General features: G+C 46.1%; 7 non-coding genes across 7 annotated transcripts; all 7 read right to left on the bottom strand.

Moving 5' to 3' along the window:
- Window positions 1–508: 508 nt before the first annotated feature.
- LOC130320707 (U2 spliceosomal RNA) lies at window positions 509–699 on the bottom strand. Its single transcript, XR_008866563.1, has one exon. It is a non-coding gene; the product is annotated as a U2 spliceosomal RNA (small nuclear RNA).
- A 2,084-nt stretch (window positions 700–2,783) lies between these two features.
- Window positions 2,784–2,974, bottom strand: LOC130320706 (U2 spliceosomal RNA). The gene has a single exon (XR_008866562.1). It is a non-coding gene; the product is annotated as a U2 spliceosomal RNA (small nuclear RNA).
- A 2,090-nt stretch (window positions 2,975–5,064) lies between these two features.
- LOC130320705 (U2 spliceosomal RNA) lies at window positions 5,065–5,255 on the bottom strand. The gene has a single exon (XR_008866561.1). It is a non-coding gene; the product is annotated as a U2 spliceosomal RNA (small nuclear RNA).
- A 2,091-nt stretch (window positions 5,256–7,346) lies between these two features.
- LOC130320704 (U2 spliceosomal RNA) lies at window positions 7,347–7,537 on the bottom strand. Its single transcript, XR_008866560.1, has one exon. It is a non-coding gene; the product is annotated as a U2 spliceosomal RNA (small nuclear RNA).
- Window positions 7,538–9,609: 2,072 nt separating this feature from the next.
- Window positions 9,610–9,800, bottom strand: LOC130320702 (U2 spliceosomal RNA). Its single transcript, XR_008866559.1, has one exon. It is a non-coding gene; the product is annotated as a U2 spliceosomal RNA (small nuclear RNA).
- Window positions 9,801–11,875: 2,075 nt separating this feature from the next.
- On the bottom strand, window positions 11,876–12,066 carry LOC130320701 (U2 spliceosomal RNA). Its single transcript, XR_008866558.1, has one exon. It is a non-coding gene; the product is annotated as a U2 spliceosomal RNA (small nuclear RNA).
- A 2,083-nt stretch (window positions 12,067–14,149) lies between these two features.
- LOC130320699 (U2 spliceosomal RNA) lies at window positions 14,150–14,340 on the bottom strand. The gene has a single exon (XR_008866556.1). It is a non-coding gene; the product is annotated as a U2 spliceosomal RNA (small nuclear RNA).
- Between the last annotated feature and the right edge of the window lie 1,320 nt (window positions 14,341–15,660).

Genomic DNA, 15,660 nt, shown 5'->3' with positions numbered 1-15,660 from the left:
ATGTACAGCAATGACACACCTGTGTGAACAGCCAGGAGACCCCCCCCCCCCCCCATGTTATGTTACATAGTTACATAGTTAGTACGGTCGAAAAAAGACATATGTCCATCAAGTTCAACCAGGGAATTAAGGGGTAGGGGTGTGGCGCGATATTGGGGAAGGGATGAGATTTTATATTTCTTCATAAGCATTAATCTTATTTTGTCAATTAGGAACATTCAGCAACCACCCGCTATCAAGGCAGCTGCCTATCATGTCATGCCCTACCTGCACAGGTGTGCTGGCTACTCAAATGATCCAATTAAGGAGGCCATTTAGTCAGCAGCAGCAGAAGTCCTGTGCCTGGACGCTCCAACAGCGGCCAGACACAAGCAGAAGCAGAAGCAGCAGCAGCACCACCTTTTGTTTTTTGGCTGCAGCAGCAGCAAGGCCCACAGGGCTGGCTAGCTGGCTAGCCAGCAAGCAGGTAGCAATGAAAGTAGGAATCTTTCTTTTTAACCCTGTAAGGGGGTGGTGCACTGTACCCGAAGATACTGCCATATCGGGTCAATGCATAGGGCGACGGAAGCAAGCTTCGAAATCGGCCCCCGTTCTCAAAAATCCATTTAATATATGGTCCCCAGATAGGGGACGTATCAGATATTAAACTGATAAGAACAGATACTACACTTGATCTTAGCCAAAAGGCCGAGAAGCGATAACCGTGAAAGGGGCGGGCCCAACAAGGTGCCCTTCATGGGCACTATCACTGCTTGCTGTCAGGGAGGCTGCCAGACAATTTTCCATGCACACTCTGGGCTGGGGGGCAGTCAACCACCAGTACACACAGCAGAACCTAAACCCATACCATTATTGCTAAGCAGCAAGACAGGGGCCCATTGCACTCCCACGGGGCCTTTTTAAATGCAATCCATAACCCGGATTTGCCAGGAACCCTTCTTACTCCTCCTACTTGCATGTGACACTGGGCTTAGGATCTGCATAGGAAACACACACACAAGCACACACCTACCTTTGTTGCCTGCAGATGCCTCCTTGGCTGTCCCCAAACGGTATCAAACCAACACCCACGGGAAGCTGTAAGCATAGAGGACATGCCTGCACCCCATTGGACTTACCTGTGTGGGTTAAACCCGGGTTATTTGACAACCTATGGCGGTGATGGTTCTGCTCAGGCAGAGCAGTGCTGATGCTCCTCATAAAGCTGTCGCTGCTGTGAAGGTTCTAGGTGACATCACAAATCCCTATGGTTACATACACAACAAAGCTGGGTTGTTGTTGTTTACACTCTGCAAGGCCTGTGGAAGTGAGTGACATCATAGCACTGTAGTTCTGAGGGTTCTAGATGGATGCAACAATCTCCTGTTGCTTCTATGAAGGCCATAATAGACGACATCACCAAACAGCTCCATAGTCACATACACAGCAAAGGAGAGATGTTGTTTACACCTAGTGATGTCAGTGGTATTGAGTGACATCACAGCACAGTGCTAAGGCTCCTGGGCCTGGACACAGCAGCGGCTGCAATATCTCAACGGAGAATACGTTTATATATATGTGTGTGTGTGCGCGTATATATATATATATATATATATATATATATATATATATTTCTCCGCCGAAATCACTTTTAAACCCATTTCCACCTTTTTTTCCCTTCTCTTCCTCTTACTTTTTTTTCACGTTTTTTTACGTTTTTCTCCTTTTCGCCTCTTTTCTGGGCGTATTATTCTTCTTTTTCTTCTTTTTTTTCGTCTAATGCATACCCCATCAGTGCAGCAATGCTTATTCAATACCGCCAGCAGATGGAGACACTGGGGGATAATTTTCTAAGGATTTATACTGATTTTTCCTGTCTGAATTTGTCGCACAGAAAGTTGCAGGCCAAATATGTGTGACATTTCTGCGACTTTAGCTTCTAGAGCATTTTTACAACATTATACATAGGTGCTGAATACATAAAAAGCGACTGTTCAGCGACAGACAAGTCGCATCGGCTGAAAGTAGGCCAGAATGTCAGTCCATGTTGGAGCAGGTTTAGATACAGTCTAAAGTATAGATCTCAAAGTCTGTGCACAGAATTTAGCAAGGGCCTCGCACCTTCTGATGCATCAGGTAGGTGCACAATAGCATAGCCTAACCCTCTGTACTTTGGTCTATATTGATGCGGGACATAGACAGCCAGCTGATGACCAATCCATTAGTGCAATGGATGGCTGGAAGCATTTGTCTTTGCCTTTGCAATACCACAGAAGCAATGTATGGTCAATGTACAGCAATGACACACCTGTGTGAACAGCCAGGAGACCCCCCCCCCCCCATGTTATGTTACATAGTTACATAGTTAGTACGGTCGAAAAAAGACATATGTCCATCAAGTTCAACCAGGGAATTAAGGGGTAGGGGTGTGGCGCGATATTGGGGAAGGGATGAGATTTTATATTTCTTCATAAGCATTAATCTTATTTTGTCAATTAGGAACATTCAGCACCCACCCGCTATCAAGGCAGCTGCCTATCATGTCATGCCCTACCTGCACAGGTGTGCTGGCTACTCAAATGATCCAATTAAGGAGGCCATTTAGTCAGCAGCAGCAGAAGTCCTGTGCCTGGACGCTCCAACAGCGGCCAGACACAAGCAGAAGCAGAAGCAGCAGAAGCAGCAGCAGCACCACCTTTTGTTTTTTGGCTGCAGCAGCAGCAAGGCCCACAGGGCTGGCTAGCTGGCTAGCCAGCAAGCAGGTAGCAATGAAAGTAGGAATCTTTCTTTTTAACCCTGTAAGGGGGTGGTGCACTGTACCCGAAGATACTGCCATATCGGGTCAATGCATAGGGCGACGGAAGCAAGCTTCGAAATCGGCCCCCGTTCTCAAAAATCCATTTAATATATGGTCCCCAGATAGGGGACGTATCAGATATTAAACTGATAAGAACAGATACTACACTTGATCTTAGCCAAAAGGCCGAGAAGCGATAACCGTGAAAGGGGCGGGCCCAACAAGGTGCCCTTCATGGGCACTATCACTGCTTGCTGTCAGGGAGGCTGCCAGACAATTTTCCATGCACACTCTGGGCTGGGGGGCAGTCAACCACCAGTACACACAGCAGAAGCTAAACCCATACCATTATTGCTAAGCAGCAAGACAGGGGCCCATTGCACTCCCACGGGGCCTTTTTAAATGCAATCCATAACCCGGATTTGCCAGGAACCCTTCTTACTCCTCCTACTTGCATGTGACACTGGGCTTAGGATCTGCATAGGAAACACACACACAAGCACACACCTACCTTTGTTGCCTGCAGATGCCTCCTTGGCTGTCCCCAAACGGTATCAAACCAACACCCACGGGAAGCTGTAAGCATAGAGGACATGCCTGCACCCCATTGGACTTACCTGTGTGGGTTAAACCCGGGTTATTTGACAACCTATGGCGGTGATGGTTCTGCTCAGGCAGAGCAGTGCTGATGCTCCTCATAAAGCTGTCGCTGCTGTGAAGGTTCTAGGTGACATCACAAATCCCTATGGTTACATACACAACAAAGCTGGGTTGTTGTTGTTTACACTCTGCAAGGCCTGTGGAAGTGAGTGACATCATAGCACTGTAGTTCTGAGGGTTCTAGATGGATGCAACAATCTCCTGTTGCTTCTATGAAGGCCATAATAGACGACATCACCAAACAGCTCCATAGTCACATACACAGCAAAGGAGAGATGTTGTTTACACCTAGTGATGTCAGTGGTATTGAGTGACATCACAGCACAGTGCTAAGGCTCCTGGGCCTGGACACAGCAGCGGCTGCAATATCTCAACGGAGAATACGTTTATATATATGTGTGTGTGTGCGCGTATATATATATATATATATATATATATATATATATATATATATATTTCTCCGCCGAAATCACTTTTAAACCCATTTCCACCTTTTTTTCCCTTCTCTTCCTCTTACTTTTTTTTCACGTTTTTTTACGTTTTTCTCCTTTTCGCCTCTTTTCTGGGCGTATTATTCTTCTTTTTCTTCTTTTTTTTCGTCTAATGCATACCCCATCAGTGCAGCAATGCTTATGCAATACCGCCAGCAGATGGAGACACTGGGGGATAATTTTCTAAGGATTTATACTGATTTTTCCTGTCTGAATTTGTCGCACAGAAAGTTGCAGGCCAAATATGTGTGACATTTCTGCGACTTTAGCTTCTAGAGCATTTTTACAACATTATACATAGGTGCTGAATACATAAAAAGCGACTGTTCAGCGACAGACAAGTCGCATCGGCTGAAAGTAGGCCAGAATGTCAGTCCATGTTGGAGCAGGTTTAGATACAGTCTAAAGTATAGATCTCAAAGTCTGTGCACAGAATTTAGCAAGGGCCTCGCACCTTCTGATGCATCAGGTAGGTGCACAATAGCATAGCCTAACCCTCTGTACTTTGGTCTATATTGATGCGGGACATAGACAGCCAGCTGATGACCAATCCATTAGTGCAATGGATGGCTGGAAGCATTTGTCTTTGCCTTTGCAATACCACAGAAGCAATGCATGGTCAATGTACAGCAATGACACACCTGTGTGAACAGCCAGGAGACCCCCCCCCCCCCATGTTATGTTACATAGTTACATAGTTAGTACGGTCGAAAAAAGACATATGTCCATCAAGTTCAACCAGGGAATTAAGGGGTAGGGGTGTGGCGCGATATTGGGGAAGGGATGAGATTTTATATTTCTTCATAAGCATTAATCTTATTTTGTCAATTAGGAACATTCAGCACCCACCCGCTATCAAGGCAGCTGCCTATCATGTCATGCCATACCTGCACAGGTGTGCTGGCTACTCAAATGATCCAATTAAGGAGGCCATTTAGTCAGCAGCAGCAGAAGTCCTGTGCCTGGACGCTCCAACAGCGGCCAGACACAAGCAGAAGCAGAAGCAGCAGAAGCAGCAGCAGCACCACCTTTTGTTTTTTGGCTGCAGCAGCAGCAAGGCCCACAGGGCTGGCTAGCTGGCTAGCCAGCAAGCAGGTAGCAATGAAAGTAGGAATCTTTCTTTTTAACCCTGTAAGGGGGTGGTGCACTGTACCCGAAGATACTGCCATATCGGGTCAATGCATAGGGCGACGGAAGCAAGCTTCGAAATCGGCCCCCGTTCTCAAAAATCCATTTAATATATGGTCCCCAGATAGGGGACGTATCAGATATTAAACTGATAAGAACAGATACTACACTTGATCTTAGCCAAAAGGCCGAGAAGCGATAACCGTGAAAGGGGCGGGCCCAACAAGGTGCCCTTCATGGGCACTATCACTGCTTGCTGTCAGGGAGGCTGCCAGACAATTTTCCATGCACACTCTGGGCTGGGGGGCAGTCAACCACCAGTACACACAGCAGAACCTAAACCCATACCATTATTGCTAAGCAGCAAGACAGGGGCCCATTGCACTCCCACGGGGCCTTTTTAAATGCAATCCATAACCCGGATTTGCCAGGAACCCTTCTTACTCCTCCTACTTGCATGTGACACTGGGCTTAGGATCTGCATAGGAAACACACACACAAGCACACACCTACCTTTGTTGCCTGCAGATGCCTCCTTGGCTGTCCCCAAACGGTATCAAACCAACACCCACGGGAAGCTGTAAGCATAGAGGACATGCCTGCACCCCATTGGACTTACCTGTGTGGGTTAAACCCGGGTTATTTGACAACCTATGGCGGTGATGGTTCTGCTCAGGCAGAGCAGTGCTGATGCTCCTCATAAAGCTGTCGCTGCTGTGAAGGTTCTAGGTGACATCACAAATCCCTATGGTTACATACACAACAAAGCTGGGTTGTTGTTGTTTACACTCTGCAAGGCCTGTGGAAGTGAGTGACATCATAGCACTGTAGTTCTGAGGGTTCTAGATGGATGCAACAATCTCCTGTTGCTTCTATGAAGGCCATAATAGACGACATCACCAAACAGCTCCATAGTCACATACACAGCAAAGGAGAGATGTTGTTTACACCTAGTGATGTCAGTGGTATTGAGTGACATCACAGCACAGTGCTAAGGCTCCTGGGCCTGGACACAGCAGCGGCTGCAATATCTCAACGGAGAATACGTTTATATATATGTGTGTGTGTGCGCGTATATATATATATATATATATATATATATATATATATATATATATTTCTCCGCCGAAATCACTTTTAAACCCATTTCCACCTTTTTTTCCCTTCTCTTCCTCTTACTTTTTTTTCACGTTTTTTTACGTTTTTCTCCTTTTCGCCTCTTTTCTGGGCGTATTATTCTTCTTTTTCTTCTTTTTTTTCGTCTAATGCATACCCCATCAGTGCAGCAATGCTTATTCAATACCGCCAGCAGATGGAGACACTGGGGGATAATTTTCTAAGGATTTATACTGATTTTTCCTGTCTGAATTTGTCGCACAGAAAGTTGCAGGCCAAATATGTGTGACATTTCTGCGACTTTAGCTTCTAGAGCATTTTTACAACATTATACATAGGTGCTGAATACATAAAAAGCGACTGTTCAGCGACAGACAAGTCGCATCGGCTGAAAGTAGGCCAGAATGTCAGTCCATGTTGGAGCAGGTTTAGATACAGTCTAAAGTATAGATCTCAAAGTCTGTGCACAGAATTTAGCAAGGGCCTCGCACCTTCTGATGCATCAGGTAGGTGCACAATAGCATAGCCTAACCCTCTGTACTTTGGTCTATATTGATGCGGGACATAGACAGCCAGCTGATGACCAATCCATTAGTGCAATGGATGGCTGGAAGCATTTGTCTTTGCCTTTGCAATACCACAGAAGCAATGCATGGTCAATGTACAGCAATGACACACCTGTGTGAACAGCCAGGAGACCCCCCCCCCCCCCATGTTATGTTACATAGTTACATAGTTAGTACGGTCGAAAAAAGACATATGTCCATCAAGTTCAACCAGGGAATTAAGGGGTAGGGGTGTGGCGCGATATTGGGGAAGGGATGAGATTTTATATTTCTTCATAAGCATTAATCTTATTTTGTCAATTAGGAACATTCAGCACCCACCCGCTATCAAGGCAGCTGCCTATCATGTCATGCCCTACCTGCACAGGTGTGCTGGCTACTCAAATGATCCAATTAAGGAGGCCATTTAGTCAGCAGCAGCAGAAGTCCTGTGCCTGGACGCTCCAACAGCGGCCAGACACAAGCAGAAGCAGAAGCAGCAGAAGCAGCAGCAGCACCACCTTTTGTTTTTTGGCTGCAGCAGCAGCAAGGCCCACAGGGCTGGCTAGCTGGCTAGCCAGCAAGCAGGTAGCAATGAAAGTAGGAATCTTTCTTTTTAACCCTGTAAGGGGGTGGTGCACTGTACCCGAAGATACTGCCATATCGGGTCAATGCATAGGGCGACGGAAGCAAGCTTCGAAATCGGCCCCCGTTCTCAAAAATCCATTTAATATATGGTCCCCAGATAGGGGACGTATCAGATATTAAACTGATAAGAACAGATACTACACTTGATCTTAGCCAAAAGGCCGAGAAGCGATAACCGTGAAAGGGGCGGGCCCAACAAGGTGCCCTTCATGGGCACTATCACTGCTTGCTGTCAGGGAGGCTGCCAGACAATTTTCCATGCACACTCTGGGCTGGGGGGCAGTCAACCACCAGTACACACAGCAGAACCTAAACCCATACCATTATTGCTAAGCAGCAAGACAGGGGCCCATTGCACTCCCACGGGGCCTTTTTAAATGCAATCCATAACCCGGATTTGCCAGGAACCCTTCTTACTCCTCCTACTTGCATGTGACACTGGGCTTAGGATCTGCATAGGAAACACACACACAAGCACACACCTACCTTTGTTGCCTGCAGATGCCTCCTTGGCTGTCCCCAAACGGTATCAAACCAACACCCACGGGAAGCTGTAAGCATAGAGGACATGCCTGCACCCCATTGGACTTACCTGTGTGGGTTAAACCCGGGTTATTTGACAACCTATGGCGGTGATGGTTCTGCTCAGGCAGAGCAGTGCTGATGCTCCTCATAAAGCTGTCGCTGCTGTGAAGGTTCTAGGTGACATCACAAATCCCTATGGTTACATACACAACAAAGCTGGGTTGTTGTTGTTTACACTCTGCAAGGCCTGTGGAAATGAGTGACATCATAGCACTGTAGTTCTGAGGGTTCTAGATGGATGCAACAATCTCCTGTTGCTTCTATGAAGGCCATAATAGACGACATCACCAAACAGCTCCATAGTCACATACACAGCAAAGGAGAGATGTTGTTTACACCTAGTGATGTCAGTGGTATTGAGTGACATCACAGCACAGTGCTAAGGCTCCTGGGCCTGGACACAGCAGCGGCTGCAATATCTCAACGGAGAATACGTTTATATATATGTGTGTGTGTGCGCGTATATATATATATATATATATATATATTTCTCCGCCGAAATCACTTTTAAACCCATTTCCACCTTTTTTTCCCTTCTCTTCCTCTTACTTTTTTTTCACGTTTTTTTACGTTTTTCTCCTTTTCGCCTCTTTTCTGGGCGTATTATTCTTCTTTTTCTTCTTTTTTTTCGTCTAATGCATACCCCATCAGTGCAGCAATGCTTATTCAATACCGCCAGCAGATGGAGACACTGGGGGATAATTTTCTAAGGATTTATACTGATTTTTCCTGTCTGAATTTGTCGCACAGAAAGTTGCAGGCCAAATATGTGTGACATTTCTGCGACTTTAGCTTCTAGAGCATTTTTACAACATTATACATAGGTGCTGAATACATAAAAAGCGACTGTTCAGCGACAGACAAGTCGCATCGGCTGAAAGTAGGCCAGAATGTCAGTCCATGTTGGAGCAGGTTTAGATACAGTCTAAAGTATAGATCTCAAAGTCTGTGCACAGAATTTAGCAAGGGCCTCGCACCTTCTGATGCATCAGGTAGGTGCACAATAGCATAGCCTAACCCTCTGTACTTTGGTCTATATTGATGCGGGACATAGACAGCCAGCTGATGACCAATCCATTAGTGCAATGGATGGCTGGAAGCATTTGTCTTTGCCTTTGCAATACCACAGAAGCAATGCATGGTCAATGTACAGCAATGACACACCTGTGTGAACAGCCAGGAGACCCCCCCCCCCCCATGTTATGTTACATAGTTACATAGTTAGTACGGTCGAAAAAAGACATATGTCCATCAAGTTCAACCAGGGAATTAAGGGGTAGGGGTGTGGCGCGATATTGGGGAAGGGATGAGATTTTATATTTCTTCATAAGCATTAATCTTATTTTGTCAATTAGGAACATTCAGCACCCACCCGCTATCAAGGCAGCTGCCTATCATGTCATGCCCTACCTGCACAGGTGTGCTGGCTACTCAAATGATCCAATTAAGGAGGCCATTTAGTCAGCAGCAGCAGAAGTCCTGTGCCTGGACGCTCCAACAGCGGCCAGACACAAGCAGAAGCAGAAGCAGCAGAAGCAGCAGCAGCACCACCTTTTGTTTTTTGGCTGCAGCAGCAGCAAGGCCCACAGGGCTGGCTAGCTGGCTAGCCAGCAAGCAGGTAGCAATGAAAGTAGGAATCTTTCTTTTTAACCCTGTAAGGGGGTGGTGCACTGTACCCGAAGATACTGCCATATCGGGTCAATGCATAGGGCGACGGAAGCAAGCTTCGAAATCGGCCCCCGTTCTCAAAAATCCATTTAATATATGGTCCCCAGATAGGGGACGTATCAGATATTAAACTGATAAGAACAGATACTACACTTGATCTTAGCCAAAAGGCCGAGAAGCGATAACCGTGAAAGGGGCGGGCCCAACAAGGTGCCCTTCATGGGCACTATCACTGCTTGCTGTCAGGGAGGCTGCCAGACAATTTTCCATGCACACTCTGGGCTGGGGGGCAGTCAACCACCAGTACACACAGCAGAACCTAAACCCATACCATTATTGCTAAGCAGCAAGACAGGGGCCCATTGCACTCCCACGGGGCCTTTTTAAATGCAATCCATAACCCGGATTTGCCAGGAACCCTTCTTACTCCTCCTACTTGCATGTGACACTGGGCTTAGGATCTGCATAGGAAACACACACACAAGCACACACCTACCTTTGTTGCCTGCAGATGCCTCCTTGGCTGTCCCCAAACGGTATCAAACCAACACCCACGGGAAGCTGTAAGCATAGAGGACATGCCTGCACCCCATTGGACTTACCTGTGTGGGTTAAACCCGGGTTATTTGACAACCTATGGCGGTGATGGTTCTGCTCAGGCAGAGCAGTGCTGATGCTCCTCATAAAGCTGTCGCTGCTGTGAAGGTTCTAGGTGACATCACAAATCCCTATGGTTACATACACAACAAAGCTGGGTTGTTGTTGTTTACACTCTGCAAGGCCTGTGGAAGTGAGTGACATCATAGCACTGTAGTTCTGAGGGTTCTAGATGGATGCAACAATCTCCTGTTGCTTCTATGAAGGCCATAATAGACGACATCACCAAACAGCTCCATAGTCACATACACAGCAAAGGAGAGATGTTGTTTACACCTAGTGATGTCAGTGGTATTGAGTGACATCACAGCACAGTGCTAAGGCTCCTGGGCCTGGACACAGCAGCGGCTGCAATATCTCAACGGAGAATACGTTTATATATATGTGTGTGTGTGCGCGTATATATATATATATATATATATATATATATATATATATATATTTCTCCGCCGAAATCACTTTTAAACCCATTTCCACCTTTTTTTCCCTTCTCTTCCTCTTACTTTTTTTTCACGTTTTTTTACGTTTTTCTCCTTTTCGCCTCTTTTCTGGGCGTATTATTCTTCTTTTTCTTCTTTTTTTTCGTCTAATGCATACCCCATCAGTGCAGCAATGCTTATTCAATACCGCCAGCAGATGGAGACACTGGGGGATAATTTTCTAAGGATTTATACTGATTTTTCCTGTCTGAATTTGTCGCACAGAAAGTTGCAGGCCAAATATGTGTGACATTTCTGCGACTTTAGCTTCTAGAGCATTTTTACAACATTATACATAGGTGCTGAATACATAAAAAGCGACTGTTCAGCGACAGACAAGTCGCATCGGCTGAAAGTAGGCCAGAATGTCAGTCCATGTTGGAGCAGGTTTAGATACAGTCTAAAGTATAGATCTCAAAGTCTGTGCACAGAATTTAGCAAGGGCCTCGCACCTTCTGATGCATCAGGTAGGTGCACAATAGCATAGCCTAACCCTCTGTACTTTGGTCTATATTGATGCGGGACATAGACAGCCAGCTGATGACCAATCCATTAGTGCAATGGATGGCTGGAAGCATTTGTCTTTGCCTTTGCAATACCACAGAAGCAATGCATGGTCAATGTACAGCAATGACACACCTGTGTGAACAGCCAGGAGACCCCCCCCCCCCCCCATGTTATGTTACATAGTTACATAGTTAGTACGGTCGAAAAAAGACATATGTCCATCAAGTTCAACCAGGGAATTAAGGGGTAGGGGTGTGGCGCGATATTGGGGAAGGGATGAGATTTTATATTTCTTCATAAGCATTAATCTTATTTTGTCAATTAGGAACATTCAGCACCCACCCGCTATCAAGGCAGCTGCCTATCATGTCATGCCCTACCTGCACAGGTGTGCTGGCTACTCAAATGATCCAATTAAGGAGGCCATTTAGTCAGCAGCAGCAGAAGTCCTGTGCCTGGACGCTCCAACAGCGGCCAGACACAAGCAGAAGCAGCAGCAGCACCACCTTTTGTTTTTTGGCTGCAGCAGCAGCAAGGCCCACAGGGCTGGCTAGCTGGCTAGCCAGCAAGCAGGTAGCAATGAAAGTAGGAATCTTTCTTTTTAACCCTGTAAGGGGGTGGTGCACTGTACCCGAAGATACTGCCATATCGGGTCAATGCATAGGGCGACGGAAGCAAGCTTCGAAATCGGCCCCCGTTCTCAAAAATCCATTTAATATATGGTCCCCAGATAGGGGACGTATCAGATATTAAACTGATAAGAACAGATACTACACTTGATCTTAGCCAAAAGGCCGAGAAGCGATAACCGTGAAAGGGGCGGGCCCAACAAGGTGCCCTTCATGGGCACTATCACTGCTTGCTGTCAGGGAGGCTGCCAGACAATTTTCCATGCACACTCTGGGCTGGGGGGCAGTCAACCACCAGTACACACAGCAGAACCTAAACCCATACCATTATTGCTAAGCAGCAAGACAGGGGCCCATTGCACTCCCACGGGGCCTTTTTAAATGCAATCCATAACCCGGATTTGCCAGGAACCCTTCTTACTCCTCCTACTTGCATGTGACACTGGGCTTAGGATCTGCATAGGAAACACACACACAAGCACACACCTACCTTTGTTGCCTGCAGATGCCTCCTTGGCTGTCCCCAAACGGTATCAAACCAACACCCACGGGAAGCTGTAAGCATAGAGGACATGCCTGCACCCCATTGGACTTACCTGTGTGGGTTAAACCCGGGTTATTTGACAACCTATGGCGGTGATGGTTCTGCTCAGGCAGAGCAGTGCTGATGCTCCTCATAAAGCTGTCGCTGCTGTGAAGGTTCTAGGTGACATCACAAATCCCTATGGTTACATACACAACAAAGCTGGGTTGTTGTTGTTTACACTCTGCAAGGCCTGTGGAAGTGAGTGACATCATAGCACTGTAGTTCTGAGGGTTCTAGATGGATGCAACAATCTCCTGTTGCTTCTATGAAGGCCATAATAGACAACATCACCAAACAGCTCCATAGTCACATACACAGCAAAGGAGAGATGTTGTTTACACCTAGTGATGTCAGTGGTATTGAGTGACATCACAGCACAGTGCTAAGGCTCCTGGGCCTGGACACAGCAGCGGCTGCAATATCTCAACGGAGAATACGTTTATATATATGTGTGTGTGTGCGCGTATATATATATATATATATATATATATATATATATTTCTCCGCCGAAATCACTTTTAAACCCATTTCCACCTTTTTTTCCCTTCTCTTCCTCTTACTTTTTTTTCACGTTTTTTTTACGTTTTTCTCCTTTTCGCCTCTTTTCTGGGCGTATTATTCTTCTTTTTCTTCTTTTTTTTCGTCTAATGCATACCCCATCAGTGCAGCAATGCTTATTCAATACCGCCAGCAGATGGAGACACTGGGGGATAATTTTCTAAGGATTTATACTGATTTTTCCTGTCTGAATTTGTCGCACAGAAAGTTGCAGGCCAAATATGTGTGACATTTCTGCGACTTTAGCTTCTAGAGCATTTTTACAACATTATACATAGGTGCTGAATACATAAAAAGCGACTGTTCAGCGACAGACAAGTCGCATCGGCTGAAAGTAGGCCAGAATGTCAGTCCATGTTGGAGCAGGTTTAGATACAGTCTAAAGTATAGATCTCAAAGTCTGTGCACAGAATTTAGCAAGGGCCTCGCACCTTCTGATGCATCAGGTAGGTGCACAATAGCATAGCCTAACCCTCTGTACTTTGGTCTATATTGATGCGGGACATAGACAGCCAGCTGATGACCAATCCATTAGTGCAATGGATGGCTGGAAGCATTTGTCTTTGCCTTTGCAATACCACAGAAGCAATGCATGGTCAATGTACAGCAATGACACACCTGTGTGAACAGCCAGGAGACCCCCCCCCCCCCCCATGTTATGTTACATAGTTACATAGTTAGTACGGTCGAAAAAAGACATATGTCCATCAAGTTCAACCAGGGAATTAAGGGGTAGGGGTGTGGCGCGATATTGGGGAAGGGATGAGATTTTATATTTCTTCATAAGCATTAATCTTATTTTGTCAATTAGGAACATTCAGCACCCACCCGCTATCAAGGCAGCTGCCTATCATGTCATGCCGTACCTGCACAGGTGTGCTGGCTACTCAAATGATCCAATTAAGGAGGCCATTTAGTCAGCAGCAGCAGAAGTCCTGTGCCTGGACGCTCCAACAGCGGCCAGACACAAGCAGAAGCAGAAGCAGCAGAAGCAGCAGCAGCACCACCTTTTGTTTTTTGGCTGCAGCAGCAGCAAGGCCCACAGGGCTGGCTAGCTGGCTAGCCAGCAAGCAGGTAGCAATGAAAGTAGGAATCTTTCTTTTTAACCCTGTAAGGGGGTGGTGCACTGTACCCGAAGATACTGCCATATCGGGTCAATGCATAGGGCGACGGAAGCAAGCTTCGAAATCGGCCCCCGTTCTCAAAAATCCATTTAATATATGGTCCCCAGATAGGGGACGTATCAGATATTAAACTGATAAGAACAGATACTACACTTGATCTTAGCCAAAAGGCCGAGAAGCGATAACCGTGAAAGGGGCGGGCCCAACAAGGTGCCCTTCATGGGCACTATCACTGCTTGCTGTCAGGGAGGCTGCCAGACAATTTTCCATGCACACTCTGGGCTGGGGGGCAGTCAACCACCAGTACACACAGCAGAACCTAAACCCATACCATTATTGCTAAGCAGCAAGACAGGGGCCCATTGCACTCCCACGGGGCCTTTTTAAATGCAATCCATAACCCGGATTTGCCAGGAACCCTTCTTACTCCTCCTACTTGCATGTGACACTGGGCTTAGGATCTGCATAGGAAACACACACACAAGCACACACCTACCTTTGTTGCCTGCAGATGCCTCCTTGGCTGTCCCCAAACGGTATCAAACCAACACCCACGGGAAGCTGTAAGCATAGAGGACATGCCTGCACCCCATTGGACTTACCTGTGTGGGTTAAACCCGGGTTATTTGACAACCTATGGCGGTGATGGTTCTGCTCAGGCAGAGCAGTGCTGATGCTCCTCATAAAGCTGTCGCTGCTGTGAAGGTTCTAGGTGACATCACAAATCCCTATGGTTACATACACAACAAAGCTGGGTTGTTGTTGTTTACACTCTGCAAGGCCTGTGGAAGTGAGTGACATCATAGCACTGTAGTTCTGAGGGTTCTAGATGGATGCAACAATCTCCTGTTGCTTCTATGAAGGCCATAATAGACAACATCACCAAACAGCTCCATAGTCACATACACAGCAAAGGAGAGATGTTGTTTACACCTAGTGATGTCAGTGGTATTGAGTGACATCACAGCACAGTGCTAAGGCTCCTGGGCCTGGACACAGCAGCGGCTGCAATATCTCAACGGAGAATACGTTTATATATATGTGTGTGTGTGCGCGTATATATATATATATATATATATATATATATATATATATTTCTCCGCCGAAATCACTTTTAAACCCATTTCCACCTTTTTTTCCCTTCTCTTCCTCTTACTTTTTTTTCACGTTTTTTTACGTTTTTCTCCTTTTCGCCTCTTTTCTGGGCGTATTATTCTTCTTTTTCTTCTTTTTTTTCGTCTAATGCATACCCCATCAGTGCAGCAATGCTTATTCAATACCGCCAGCAGATGGAGACACTGGGGGATAATTTTCTAAGGATGATTTATACTGATTTTTCCTGTCTGAATTTGTCGCACAGAAAGTTGCAGGCCAAATATGTGTGACATTTCTGCGACTTTAGCTTCTAGAGCATTTTTACAACATTATACATAGGTGCTGAATACATAAAAAGCGACTGTTCAGCGACAGACAAGTCGCATCGGCTGAAAGTAGGCCAGAATG

Source organism: Hyla sarda, unplaced genomic scaffold (assembly GCF_029499605.1).
Source record: "Hyla sarda isolate aHylSar1 unplaced genomic scaffold, aHylSar1.hap1 scaffold_222, whole genome shotgun sequence".
Lineage (NCBI taxonomy): Eukaryota > Metazoa > Chordata > Amphibia > Anura > Hylidae > Hyla > Hyla sarda.
This window is presented reverse-complemented; position numbering and strand designations above follow the sequence as displayed.